The sequence below is a fragment of the Agelaius tricolor genome, unplaced genomic scaffold (assembly GCF_023055355.1).
Source record: "Agelaius tricolor isolate 1412-34295 unplaced genomic scaffold, bAgeTri1.0.p SCAF_2, whole genome shotgun sequence".
In the NCBI taxonomy this organism is placed as follows: Eukaryota; Metazoa; Chordata; class Aves; order Passeriformes; family Icteridae; genus Agelaius; species Agelaius tricolor.
The window spans coordinates 22,878,146-22,893,402 of NW_027269262.1; the positions used below are offsets into that span (position 1 = coordinate 22,878,146).

General features: G+C 36.3%; 1 protein-coding gene across 6 annotated transcripts in view; it reads left to right on the forward strand.

Annotated features, from left to right (window-relative positions):
• The window catches only part of CTNND2 (catenin delta 2), a 637,583-nt gene that overhangs the window by 137,805 nt on the left and 484,521 nt on the right, over window positions 1-15,257 (forward strand). The window lies entirely within an intron of this gene.

A 15,257-nucleotide genomic window follows, 5' to 3' on the forward strand; every position in this document is an offset into this window, starting at 1 on the left:
GACCTCAGGTCACAGAAAATAAGTCCAGGCAAGTCAGTTAGGCCTTCAGCAGAAAAATTAATCACCTCCTAGGCTGTGTGTAGCATGTGTAGCATGTAAATAATTAGGCTGGAAACCAGAGCAAGATATTGCTAATAAAGGAGACTGAGAGATTTCATGTTGCTGCAATAAACTGGCTGTCTGTGACTGCTTGATTTCAGTGGCACAGAGAACAGTCAACACTTTTTGAATGCATGATCAGTTCTGCAGGAGACTATTCTTTGTGTTAATCCTCAGATTCAGCAAGGTATTTCCTGGTGTTTGTTCAGCTCTCCCTAGAGCTGAGGGAGAAATACAATGTAATTGTTGTAATGATGGATTTTAGGATATAGTATGTTGATTGTTATCTTTCTAATACTGAACTGATTGGCATGAAAATACATAACTGTTTCACGTCAGACACATTCTTGTTCTTTTAGGAGTTGTTTAGAAAAAGTTCCAGCATGCCAGATGAGGATTTCAGGCAACAGAAGTTTGATTGTGGCCTATTTCTGCCTATTTTATCAGACTATTTATACAGTAGACATATACCAATACCTGTTCCTGCCCTTCTTCCTTAAATCCTAAGAAATGCTTGGTGCTTTAAAGAAAATCTGTACTTTAAGGGCTTTTGTGAGCATCTTGTAGTTTACTGAGATGCTATTCAACAGTGCTGGTTTACCTTTTATGCTACTCTTAATGAGTATTGTTGTTCAATTCTGGGCCATACCCTATAATCCAATGTATTTGAGCAGTGCCCAGAAGGGGGATGTAATAATAATAAAATTTTCTGCAGATTCTGCTGCAGCTAATGTGCATTGTTTAATGTGCAAGCATTTTCTACTGTCTGTTCACAGTTAAAGTTTACTTTCTCCAATTCCTTCTGTTGCATCACTATCAGTAAAACTGATGTTCTGCATTTTCATATACTTGTAAAGCCTTACTGTCTACAGCAAGTTTCTGTGTTTTTGGCCATTTAAAGTAATTTTGCTGCAGAGTTCTTGATTATTACATGAATCAAGATGCTTTCTGACTAAGATACTGCCTAGCTGTGGATTAAAGAGATCATCTGTGGTTGGGTTATTTTTTCAGTAGGTTTTGCGTTTCAGCTTAGTTAACTTTAGCCCTAATGAAGTTGTTGTTCTACAGCACAAGAATTCCTATGCAGTTATCATGTTAGTATCTCAATTTTTTTCATTAGTGTGACATATTTTATTGAAAGAGGGACTTGCATAGTGCATAAAAAGCTTATTTTTTCCATTAGCATTTTATTCCCAACACAGTAAAATCCTTTCCCATTGCGAGGACCTATGGATGCTGTCATGCAATTTTTGAATTAAAATAACTTAATCTTCAGTATCTTTGACACTTTCACAGTAAGTTAGGACAATCTCCAGTCTTTGTAAGCAAGACTTCTTTATCTGGACACTTGTGTAATGGAGCAACATCAATAATACAGGTGTAGCTCTCTCTCAGTGGCTTGACAGACAGACAGTATCTGGGAGGGCTAGTACTGTATTAATATGCTGAGGAAGACCTGAGGTGGCTTCATGTGATCAGAATTCCCTGTGGTTTTGAGCACTTGCAGTCTCAAAATGAAATAAATGAATTGCTTCTAGATCCCAGCATGTGCTGAATGGCTTACAGAGGCTTGGTACCCTACCTGTCTCTTCTTGACCTCTCATCTCTCCACAATTCCCTAGGTGCAGGACTTTGTCTGGTTATGTTGCTATCTTCTGGGATTCAGCTCCCTGAACTTCACCTTCTCCACGCTCCAAAGTTGCCTTTTTAGACCAAGCTGTGTTCAGTCTTCTGAGCTATGAAAGGTACTAAAGGCACCTACAGGGCTGCTAAAAACAAAAATGGTACAAAAAGAAATGATACAAAAGGAGATCATAAAGCACATCTATTTGTCTGGATATGGTACTTACTTCTTGGGCAGGAAAGAGTTGCTCAATTCTTTATGTGACCTCCCTGCCATACTCTTGCTGTACTTGGGCATCTGGGGAGTCCTTTCCTGTCTGCTGATGTAGCTGTATTCATATGAAGAGCTAGAAGTTAAATTTTCAAGCAATTTTTGTGTAAATATTATAGTAAAAGGGGAAATAATCCTGCAGATCCTTGAGCATAACTGTGCTCACCTGAACATCATAATACAGCTGGTGAAGTTACTTGTATGAATTGTTTGCCAGTCAGAGGACTTAGAGATTTGAGTAGAATCCTGAATTTAATTTTGAAGAGATGGCTTTGAAGACTGGGATTCAAGTGATGTTTAAGTTAATTCCTGAAAATAAATACTTACATGGAAGTACAAAAGCAATTTTAGCATATAAATTTCCAAATGTAAGTGATATAATATCCAAATCCTATGACTTTTTACAGCAGCTTTCTTTTTTTTTACTATTTGAACTTAGTTTCCTGTTTTAAAAGAAAGCAGGATACATTTACATAACATTACACAAATTTAAAATACAGCAAATAACCTGTATATGAATAACATGTATACTAACAACTTATAGTATGTAACAAATTATTTGGCTTTCAGAAGGGTTTTGTCTAGTTTTTCATAAATTTCAAACTTTAGATGGGTTTCACATTTAAGACATTTGTATCTGAGCTATGTATTTGTACAAGAATTTGGAAATTTCCTTTATATTTTAAAATACTAAAAAGTCAATAGAATGTTAGAAGTCTAATCCAGTGCTGAAAAAGTCTAAATTGAGAAATTAAGTTAAAACCTTTTTACAGTTTTTGTTATTTCTCTCTTGGTAAAAAGCACATTTGCTTTTATGTCTTTCAAGTTATTCTCATTGGTTGGTTGGTGGTGGTGGTGGGTTTTTTAAATTGGATTTTTTTTTTCAATGACCAGAAAGAAATATCTTCAACTGGAGAGAAATATTTGAAAGCAAAAGATTAGTTAATATAAACTTAATATAACCTTAATAATAACCTTTAGGAGATTATTAATTAAAATAACTGTATCAGTAGAAAGTTGATAATGTACAATTGAGGACTTGGAGACTGTGGTGTGATGTGTAGGTGGAAGATGTGGTGTGGTTTGTAGGTGTTTGAGGATTATTTAACTGAGTTAGCAAGGTTAGTTTTCCTGTCTTATTATACAGGAATATAGAACTACACTCTGCACATTCTTGTTCTCTCTATTGTGAGGTGCAAAAAAAGAATTGTCCAAAATCATATTTGTTTGTTTGTTTGTTGTTTTTTTGGTTTTTTTTTCTGAAAAAAGTGCTGTTATTTTTCCGAACATGCTCAGGATGAAACATTTCACACTTGTTGAAATATTTCACCTTTCTTCCTTTCCCCTGCTTTCTGTCTCTTGACTTCCAAGGTAACATCTTGCTTCTGACTAATAATCATTTTTCAACAAGGAAATATTTCACCAGAATGCTCTAAAGGGAACCTAATGGAAATTACAGCTAAAACTTTAATGTTACCTAATCAGTGTGCAGAGCAATTCTGGACCACTTGCACAACCCAATTCCAGTATGACAAACAGTGACAATTATAAATATTACCAAACTACTGATGCAAATTAATTTACATTTGTTATTTAACATGAAGAGGAACTGTTTTTAAAGATCTTACTCATTAAATGCACAAAAGCTGATGCATTTAGTGAAAACTGCAAGGCTATTTTATTTCTGCTGCTATAGTAGAGTTGTGAGAGCGATCATTTTGATGTCATGCATCTACTGTCTTTTTTTTCTCTGAGCTCTGAATGTTTGCATTCTGTCTTCATTTACTCCTTTGCAAGCTCATTGAATTTTATTAGTTATCACTGCAAGCTAAATGAAATACAAGTAGTTGCACAGCTGCAGTGATATGAGTCTGAACTGCCTCATCATCCTTACTTGCAGATATGAAAACAGGACAAAATGAGCTTGATTATAGATCTCAGGAACTTTGCCAGAACCAATATACAAGTGATTCTCTCAAAATGAAATCATTTTGCGCTGGGAATGTTGAAAAAAAAATCAACCAAACCTGGGGGGAAAAAAGAAAAAAAGGAAAAAAAAACAAAAACCAAAATAAACCAAAAAAAGCCTAACAAACAAACAAACAAAAAATCCCACCCCCAAAAAAAAAGGAAAGAAAATACAGTCTCTTTAATTCTCAGATGCTTAGCATTCTTCGTCTTTTCAAGTCAGTGAGAAGTGTGGGCTCCCACTGTCTTCTAAAAGTTTGACCAATATGGAAAAATTTTTGCTCATATTTATGTTATCTTACAGTAACAGAAGTGTATCCTAATGCTCTCTAGTTGAGCGTGTGTAATTGTGGCAGAAACAGCTGTGCCTGAATATTGATCATGGCTATCAAAATAAAGCCATTTATTTTGTGTACATTGAAGTATGTATTTTAAGCTTCCAGAATGAGCACTTTTATACTCTGCAGTTAGATAATTTCACAGTATTACAGCAGGCATAAAGACTGGAATGAAGGAACATCTCTCTAGTGGGGTTGTACCTGTTGAACTGCTGCTTGTAATTCATATTTAGTGCAGGATGTGTTTGTTTTGTAAATACTGTTTTCTGCTGTTCCTACTCTGTAGGTTCACAAAAACTGTGCCTTGAAGATTTCAAGCTGATTTGCCCTGAGATTTTTCCCAGTGGTGCAGGTTGGCCTAAGAAGCTCAGATCAAGGCAGTGCTGTAAGCAGGGAGCAGCAATCTTGTCTGCTGAGACTGGAGTCATGGAGCTCTAGTGCCTGACTCCAGAGGCAGCGTGTCCTTTCACATGGGCTGGCTGTCTGTCTGTCCTGGCTTTGCACCAGGGTCACAAAGGCACAGTGCAGGTGAGGCTGTGCAAGGAGCTGATAGAGACATGGAATGGCAAAGGGAAGTCATGGGACTGGGTGTGTGTCATGAGCACAGCTACTTTGAGCTGACATAGGCAGGCATGACTGTGTGGTCTGTATAGGCACAAAAGGATAGAAGATGCTTTTAGTGTAAAGCCAGCCTCACTTGAAAGTAATGAAAAGGTGCTGAAGGGCTGTGCTGTTCAGAACTGTAATACCATGCCTTCATTCCAAAATAGCTTTAATGTTTTATAATCAGCTTTTATCAGTCAGATAGACAGTGTGGAGTTTTTTTAAAAGATAGCTTTAAAAGTAGTTTTTTAACATATATTTTGGATTTCTGCATTAGACTCTCCAGAATGCTATTAAGAATGAAATCTGACAGATCTTTCATGAGTTTATTTGTAAAGAAATTCTTCAATTCAATGCAAGTTTCTTACTTGCTTTTTGGTTTTAATTTCCAAGGTAAATAAATTACTAGTAAATGAATATTTCATTTCTTTAGTACTTTAAGAAACAAACAATTAGTTGAGCAGCTGTTTATTCTTCCTTCTTTGCAGTTCTGTTAATGGCAGGTTTTGATACTGAAGATTGAAGGAACAAATCTGCCATCCAAACATTTTCAGTATTTTTTATGGGTTTTTTGGTTTTGTATGTATTTATACTTCCTCTGCTTAGTGTCACTTTCAGTGAAAAAAATAAATACAATAATAATAAAAATAGTAATTTTGCAATAACATATAAATATTTTATCTTTGCTCTTAGTAAAACAGGAAAGTTCAAATTATGTTTTCTCATCTGATTGCAGTTAATTATGTTCTTGCCTGAGGTGCCTGTGTTCCCTCCACGTAAATCTGTTTTTAAGAATTCCTTCCTTTTTCCTGTCAGATTGTAAAAAGGTGAAAGCTCTCAGTTGCTAAAATAAATTTTTTGTGCGTATTTTTTTGTTAGAATAAGAAAATATTCCACTGTAGGAAAAAAGTTGTATTCCCTTGCTTGGAGAGTGGGCAAAATTTATTCACACATGAGTATATATTAAAAAATTGAATTTTACACAGATAATGTGCTTTCATTTCAAGAGAGGAAAAATATTGTTGTGACTTTTTTTTATTTGGAATTCTATTCTTCGCTTCAAGTCTTGGAGTAAGGCATGGTGGGTGCTTCAAGTCCTGTGGGAATACGTGCTACAGTGCTCAACTCTGCTTGCTAAATCCATTACCTCTGGATGTTGCTGACACACTGTATGACAGTAAACTGAGAAGAAGCAAGGCAGTGGCAAGTGCTGGTGACTTGCTGCTGCACTGAGGGTTTCACTTCCCGTTTTTCCAACATGACCTATAGCACTGTCTCTCCTTTGGCCAGCCTGGACGGGGCAGGCAGCCCTGCTATACCCAGAGAGATCAATACGCTGCTGGCTGTCTGCAGGATAAGGAGCACTGAAATGGTTTGAGTTGAAGTTGTTAGGCCTAGTAGGTTTTAAAATATGCCTAAGGCATTGGCATGGTTTGGTTCATCGTTCACACACAGTAGTTTTTGGCATATGCTGAAACAAGTATGTTTTCCATCAGGGTTCACATGTGGAAACACCTAATTCAATCTTTTGTTGCAATAAATACTTTTATATCTCTCTTCTATTGCATCAAGCAGAATGCTTGGGAGGCAATGCAAAAATTTGAACTTCAAAGTACTTCTTTAAATTTATTTCAAAAAGTGACAGTGTTTTCAATGGCACTGATAAATTACTATTATATCTTGTAATGAGAGAAACTTCTGCCTCCTACAAGGCTATTAATTGTGGGAAAGGGAAGCAGGATGGGCTCTTACCTTGTGCCACTCTGGTGGTACCTGTAGAAACAAGACTGTAAAGATTTCTTCTTCTGTATCATAATGGAGAGCATCAGCTTCCTCATACACGATTTTTAGTACCAAACATGTGACTAGACAGGCCAAGAAAGCCCTTTTGTTTTATTTTGGTTTGCTTTTGTTTAATCTTTAAGATTTTGAACATAGGAATTCACTTACTTTCGTGCTTTCACATAAATATTGGCCTTTTTTTTGGATGAAAAATTAGATTTTCTTGCTGAGTAACAGAGAGCAAAGAAGGCAGAAGTTTCAGGAAATGTGACAAAAATGACTGAAGGCTTCCTTTATTACCTACCTTTTGTAGTAGGTAGGGACAAAGTATGAGAAAAATTTGCTGCAATCCTTCAGGTACAATAACAGTAGGCTTTCTTATTATTCTTGAGAGTTTTTCAGAGAGAATTCTGAATTTCAGAGGAAATAACTCTTCCTTACAGGATCTTAAGCTAAGAAATAGCCTGTAAAGTTGTCTGAACTTAGCTACTGTTTCTCAAATAATAGTGAATAAGAACATGTGAAAAATGTGAAGCCTGACCATTTATTACTATATGTATTACTATATACATTATTATATATCACCAAATATTTAAAAAAAATGTATTTTAGATATTCAGTTTATAGTTCACTTAATATATGGTCAAGCTTCACATTTTTCACGTGTTCTTATTCACTAGAACTTTTTCATATGACTGCATTACCTCAATCCCTAGAATAGGAATTCCTGGAATTCCTAGAATAACTGTCTCCATTTATGATGATTGACATACCAAATAAGCAGGTACTATATAGTCAGTCTGCTAATGTGTGTGTTTATTAAAATTATTTCTTTGAAGTAGAAGTTGAGCATTGTTGAGCTATAAAGTAAGCCACTCTTGGGTTTATTTGAGAGTCACAATACTAATAGATTGTACAAATGTAAACACACAGAAAAGTTTCATTTCTCTACATTAAACACAAAGGATAAAATTAACATTTACTTCAGTTTAAAGTAGGAGGAGTAAATGACAAAGCATTACTAAATCTTTGTCAGAAGTAATACTTATTTTTTCATAGTTTTACAATAAAAAATAATTAAGCTCCTAATAAGAAGTAATTCCTAGTTTGGTTTCAAACAAGTCTACCCAAACCCTTAGCTCAGTTAAAGTATATTTATGGATACTTCATATTATTTGAATTACAATCATTTCAATGGAAAAATAATGTAAGGCAAAAATACTTTGATTGCTTCTCAAAGTTTCTCAGAATGTTGAGGGCAAAAAAGATAAAACAGCCACTGAAGCCACTGGTATTTTAAGCTGTTTTCAAGTCTCTCCATTACTTTTTGATCTTTTTATAACCATGGTCTATCTACAGTGTAGTAGGTAAAAGAATAGTCTTCCCAGCCACTCTCCCCATATTTTTATCCCTGATCTAAATATCTGTATCAGCAATTACACCATTGCTTTAAAAACACAGTAGATAACTCTTCAAATGCCAGGTAGTCAAAGTGGTACCACATTCTTGTAAATTCTTGAGGTGCAGAATCTGTGATGCAGAAACTTGTAGCTAGAAGCAGTGAGCAGTGGTGGGTACTTGAAATATGATTTTGGCTTCTGGGAAGGAGAAGAATGAGGCCCTATTGCTTCCATTCCTTTATTGTAGAGTTTTTTGGGTCAAGTTGTATTTCTGTGTGTTGTTGTTTTGATTTTGGCTTTGGTTTTGGTTTTAATCTTGATGTTGGCCTACCAAATACATGTTTGTGTGGGTAAGTAAATGACCTAACATCCAGTGGTGGGACATACTGAAACCAGATGTTCTGAGCATCAATCAGTCGCCAGAAGTCAATAATTCATGTGTGAATATTTTGGTGACTCCAGTTCTTTTTTTATATTCGTAGTAACAGTATGTAGCAACAGGGACCGAAACTGTTGAGGATTTTTTTTTTTTTTTTTTACAATTTTCACGGATCCATGTAAAATAAAATAAAAAGGCAGTCCCCCAAATGTTTCTAAGCAATCCCTTCCTCTCCCCTAATAGTTTAAATAATTCAAAAGATAATTCTGGTGTTAAACTTCATGGCCTATGAGTGTCTAAAAGATTTTAACTTGCCATTTTTATGATGCCCAAAATTCTAATATCTAGAAAAGACTTTTTGTTTTCATTTACTCTGTTCCACTTTTTTTTTTTTCAGTTACAATTACGAGAGAAGTCTTTTAAGCCCCTGTTAGAAATAAATTAAACCATCACTCCATAGCAAACATTCACTGCCCTTACCAGAAAATTTGATTTAGAGTGTAATTTCAAATTAAAATAATATTTAATTTGCTGTCAAAGTTGCATTCAAATAACAGCCTTCTTAGAATTGCTGACAGGCCAGCACAGATACAGGTTTTAATCTACTTTTCTGGCTACTGTTGTACTTGTGCAGAAATCTCAAAACCTGAGCAAAATGGCAGAATTTTACATGGGCAGAAAATCAAAATAACTGACACATGGTTCAGTATAGCTAGAAAATAATTAAACAAGCTGAAAATGGGTACAGGTAGTTTTGGCCGATGCCATTTTGGTAATGGTTTATGGGGAATGATAGACCTCAGCCTGTCCAACTTTCAAATCACAATTAGGAGCAGGGTGCTTTTTGAGTGTCACCAAAAAGAGAGTATTTAAATTCTGTTAAAGTCAAAGTCAGTTTGATTAATCTTAAAAGCAATTTATGTTGCATTGGATGATGTTTTACCCCAGTGACCCAGCCCATGTAAGGGTGGTGCTTGGTAGGAGTAGCAGGAAGTTGTAAGATTCTCACTGACTCAGGGGAGTGTCCAAGTGGTACTGGATACTCCAGTTGTTTTTGGACACATCCCGGCTCTAGACCTAGTCCTGCACTAAGTTACATTGAAAGTTGAGTAGACACCTACTTTCATCTGAACTTATACATATGAAAGTACATGTAAACATCAAGGAGCCTTGATGATGAAGTAGAATAGCCCAGGACTTAATTTGTCATGTCATCACAGTCAGTAAGACTTATACTGAGGTATAAAGACTTTCCTTGTTTAAAGAAGTGATTACAAAAATAACAGACTGCAAAATTTCTGGGTGAGAGAGGAAAAATAAATTAGTGAAAATGGAGGTGCAAAATGTAGTGTTTCTAATTGTAAAAAATGTCATAGTAAATTATTTTAGTGGGTGGTAAATGCACCAATATGCATAGGAGTGTCTCAAATTCCTTTCAGCAAGAGAATGAACAGTGTAATACTATGGTTTTGCCATATAGTATTTCTGATGAGAGGATAAGGAGTAAAGTGAAAACTACTTCCAGCTGAAGTCGGTAGTTATGTCATAGTTAGAAGTGATTATTAACTATGTCATAGTTAGAAGTGATTATTAAAGAGTAATTTTCTTGAAATACAACACAAATTATACAAGCAAGCTGATATTTTATTTTGATGAATGATTCCGGTTGGAATTTTTGTTTACCCAGTCACAGCCAGCTCTGCAGGTAGCTGAGACTAAGAGGATGTGAAATTCTCACTGTCACCTCATTCTTAATTAGTGCATTGATCCCGTGTGATCCCTGTAGAGTAAACACTGAGATTTCACAACAGTTTTTCCCTTAATTCATTCCTGCCTGAAAATCTGTATCACCTAATATTTAAAAAAAAATGTATGTTAGATATTCAATTTATAGTCCACTTAATATATGGTCAGGCTTCACATTTTTCATGTGTTCTTATTCACTAGAACTTTTTCATATGACTGCATTACCTCAAGAACATAGTAAATAGAAAACCCAGATAAGTATCTCCTGTCACCTCTGGTTGTTCCCTGTTACTGTAACCTATTAAAAAAAACCCAGCTCTTTACTCTGGCAGTAAAGACATATATTTAAACCTAGGTACATTCTCTACTATTTCTATTTTATAGCCTTCTTCAGTAAATATTTTGGAGCATGCAGTTTTCTGTAATACAGTGAGCTTCCCGTTACCTGTGATGCAGTGGGAATACCATGGCTCACAGTACCTTTGGAAAGGCAGCTGTCCCCTGGAACACTTGTAGAAACAGATTCCAGGAATCTTAGAGCACACACATGTTCTGGTGGCTGCCCTGGAGCGGGGTCACCCATTATGCACAATGGTGTGTGTTAAACAAGGCACAAAAATGGGTTGGCTAATTCTGAGGTAACTCCTACATTTGTGTGTAAAGCTCTACACACAAGTGGTCTGTGAACCAGAAAAGTCTGTTTGCACACATGTGGTTTTTCAACTTAAATGGCTCCCTGTACATGCAACAAGTCGGTTTTGGTAAATCTTTGTGGACATGAGCTTTGGGTTCATCCTTCAAGTACCTAACTTGTTAATTGAGACTCAGCTTGGGTATAAGTCACCTTGTTGGCTGTGTTTCAGTGCTGGCCACACTGGAGCAGGGCTAACCTGTGTAGAGGGGTCCTAAAGAAAGTCAACACCTTGTTCTTGGCTCTCATGGATCTCTACTAAGAGCTGCTTATTTTAGTGCTGTGTGCCAATGGACACAGCTAAACCTGCCACGGAATCCTGGGATTACTCAGTAAGGTGCTTCCTATCTTTACAGTTTTAAAAATCTAAACCTCTCCATGTCTCCATAAAGAAACAGCTACAAATCTCACCTGTGTGTCTGGTTGTTCATGATGCATTGCTGGGAGTCAGGAAAAGATTTGCATTTCTGTAGCTTACAGCTACAAAGCTCAGACACTGCTTAAATGGTTTTTGAAAGTCTGGAAGACAGTGCTAATAAGCAAATGTCATGTTGAAATGCAGTTTTCATTACCTAACCCATAGATTTTTAAATGCTTGTAACTTCAAGTGCTTTTCAGAGGCTGAAATTATTCCAGGCTCTGTTTAAACTTGAGATCATTAATTTTTAATTTTTAAAAAAATTATTTTTTATTTTTGAAAAGGCAAAAAAAGGAAAGGAACACCAAACTTCTTTATTTCTAATTAAGAATTTTTTTCAACTACAGTACTTAAAAGATAAAACTTTTGTTTCAACCTTCCGTGCTTCATAGACTGTGTAAACCTTTAAACACTAATCCTCTCATAAAGAAAATTGGTGCAATAACTCTGGGCCTTTGCCTGTAAAAAACTGTACTTTATGAGATATTAACTCTATACTATTACATTGATTTGTAAGTAAAGGGAACATTACTGAAATATTTTTTGTGGAAAGGAGTGGAACCTAAAATACCAGTACAAAATTGAACTGTGAGTGGTAGCTCCATAAAATTTGAACTGTTTCATTAAAAAGTAATTTTTTGTGAAAGAAGTTAGACTCAAATAGTTAGGCTTGTAATGGAAACAAGTTTAATTTTACTCATTGAGACTCAGTTTTCTAGGAAGGAGTGTTAGAAAGGCAAAAGCTATGATTATTAGTAAAATTATATTCATTGAATATTTACAAAGTTGTTCCTTCTGTCCTCTTGACAGTTTGCTGTATAAAATTTTCACATCATAATTATATAGCATCCTACAGATTAGGTCCTCTGAATGAAATAAATTCATCTTAGCATTTTTCTCTTTCAAGGGTTTAAAACACAACCCATAGACTCTCACATTTTGAGTTAAATTTAGAAGAGTTGGGCTCTTTGGTTTACTGAGATTTACTTCACTTTAAACAATGTTTTAATACTTTTTAGCTTTGTTTTGTTTGATAGGAGAATGCCATTTGGATATACCTCTATTTGTGCTGGTCAGAACAAAGCAAAAATAAAACAAGCAAATGTACATGGAAGTTTTCTCTCCTTTTTTTTTGTACAATTCAGACATATGTGTCCTTAGAGATCCTTAGCAGTGAAGTGAAAGTTAAATGAGGTTTTTAAGTGAAATGCTAGCCATGTACAAATAGTGTGGTAGAGGATGGCATCGTGTGTATGATGGGAGGGATTGAGTAGGTTGGAAACAGTGTAAGCATAAGCAGATTATTTTCTTTATATAGAGTAAACTGGGCATTTCAGTCATTATTTCAGTGCAGCTTTCTAGTAAACCTGTGTAAGTTTGGAGGCAGTCTCTGGAGGAGGGGAACAGTGCTGGCTATCAGACATGTATCTCAAATACTAGATTTCTGAGTGTTCAAGTAATTGAAGTTGGTTTGCAAAGACAATAGATAGCACTGACAAATTCAAGTATGCCTGAATTTAACCATGTATCTTGTAATTAATCAAAGTGTAGTGCGAGTATTTCTTCCAGGAGGCCATGAGCACATAGGGCAGATGTGAGGATTGCAGCCAGCGGTTGTGGCGCTGCTCTCACCACGACTTACAAGGATAATGCACAATTGCAAAGGGCTTCTCCCCACTTTTCTGCTCTGCTGTGGGAGTGGCTGAAGATGGATTTTTCTCAGCTTAACTACTTAATGAGACTGGTGAATGAAATCACAGTTTTCATTTCAGCCTTAACAGCTTTAAGGCATCTGTGGGGAAAAGTAATTTTAAGCATCTAACTCTTAAGTTTAAGCTGATTAACTCTGCTGCTCCACTCCCTAATCGCTCATCCCTTTCAACATATAGGCCATCGCTTTTACCTTTTCCCTTACCCACAACATTTTAAAGTAATTTTAGAAGCTGATACTACTCAAATATTGCCATTTTTCTATTTTGTGCTTCTTTAGTCCTCTGTTGAGTATCTCAAACAGTGTATCAGTGGACAACAAAAAGTAGTTTGTCATGTAGCTCAGTTTATAGATTAAATTGTGTCCTATTTAACCTGTCTTCAGTTGTTCATTCACAACCAAAATTTAGAATTTGTTCATCTCTCTGACCATTTCCTTCACTTCAGTAAATCTGCAGAGGATTGTGATTGTCATATGGCAACACAGTTAAGAAAGGCAGAGGGAGAGACTAAAGTGTTAAAAACAGGGAGTAGAGTTTAAATACAAATCTGCATATAGTTACATTCCACTGGTTTGTAGGCCATATTTCTTTGTTGAATGCTCATTCCTTATAGTACCTGTATCATATTAGTGTCTAAAATACGTACCTAGAAATTAGAAAATGAGAGCCTTTGATTAAGCCTTCAGTTAAAATAAAACAACATTTCCAAATCCAATAAACAAGTAAAAAAAATATAAATCCAAAGAAAATTGATTTTTTAAAGTCTCTTTTCCCTCTTGTTGCCTCCCTCCTTCCCTTCCTTCACCATCCCCCTCCCAGATTTGGATCACTGACACAACCCTTTTGAATTTTAGTAAGCATGCAATTTTTAGAAGATTTATAAATCCTCTTTGAATATAATCTTGATTCTACTAAAGGCAGAGGCACAAAAGGTTCTCAGATGGATGAGAGCGAGTTATCAGATGTCTAGAAAATAAGAGGGCTTGTTTAGCTCTGTGGTTGTACATCACCTGTCCTGTCTGGGGACACCTCTCTGAGGCACCAGCCATGCCTGTTTTCCATGTTTCATCCCAGTTGCCAACCAGAGTCCCACTCAGCAGGCATCTCATGCTCTGCTCAGAGGAGCAGGTTGGATCTCAGAAATGATCACATGCACAGGGCAACAGGGCTGTGCTCCATCAAATATGCAAGGACGAGGCAAGGAGCTTGCCTTTCCAGTACACCAACAAGGAAGCTGTAGCTTTGGAAGATAGGGTGTCAGATCCAAGTCCCCTGGAGCAGAAATGAAAAGGCTTCTGAGGCAGGTCTGAGACACTCCTTTCCCCCACCCTCTGATGAACACAACGACAAGAATTGTATCCACCCTGTATCCTTCCCAATAATTTGTGGTCCACTGTCCAGCTGTCCTTCTGGATCTGAACATCAGACAGCTCTCAGCATGCTTGGGTGAAGCCAGTCACGTCCAACCTGTGGGTCAAGATCTCTCAGGTAATTATTGACTGGATCTTCCTTCATGCCTAGTAATTCTTCTCCTTTCCTATCTTTTCCTATGGAAATAGAGAACTGGGAGACCTTGTTGTTTCACCTTCAGAAGGAGGCAGAGGAGGCATCAGTTATCTCAATGTGTATCTATGTCTGCTGTTATTAAATCATCCACCCTATTCAACCATAGTCCCACGTTTTCCTTGTTTCACTTCTACCACTAATTTTATGGTCTCTCTTGTATTCAATTTCTTTTGCCAATCTTCCTCTAGTTCAGCTTTGGCCTTTCATAATACCATCCCCTGCATGCCCAGGCAGTGTTTTCAAACTCCTCCTTTATAGCTTGTCTCTGCTTCCATCTTCTGACGGAGGAAGAGTTTTATTCAATTTATATTTAGTTTATGTGAATGCTCACTGCATGTGTGAGAAAACTGGGAAACTGCATATAAATAGAAGCAGTTGAAGCTTGCACTTCAAGAGGTACACAGGAGACTTCTACGTGGGCTTTCTCTCGTCAGTTTGTGCATAACAGTCACTTGGTGGAAAAACGTTATTAAATGCTTCTGTAGGAATGATGTGATATACCCAATGTGAACACTTTGCTTTCTGTTATCATTTAGCCTCAGCACCACTGGAGTGACTGTAATTAGGCACAGTTTATTTTATAGTTCAATACAAAAAAGTTGGATTTGACTAGTGCTTTTAGCAGTAATAAAAATATTCAGAATCATAGTTCTGTTCCTCT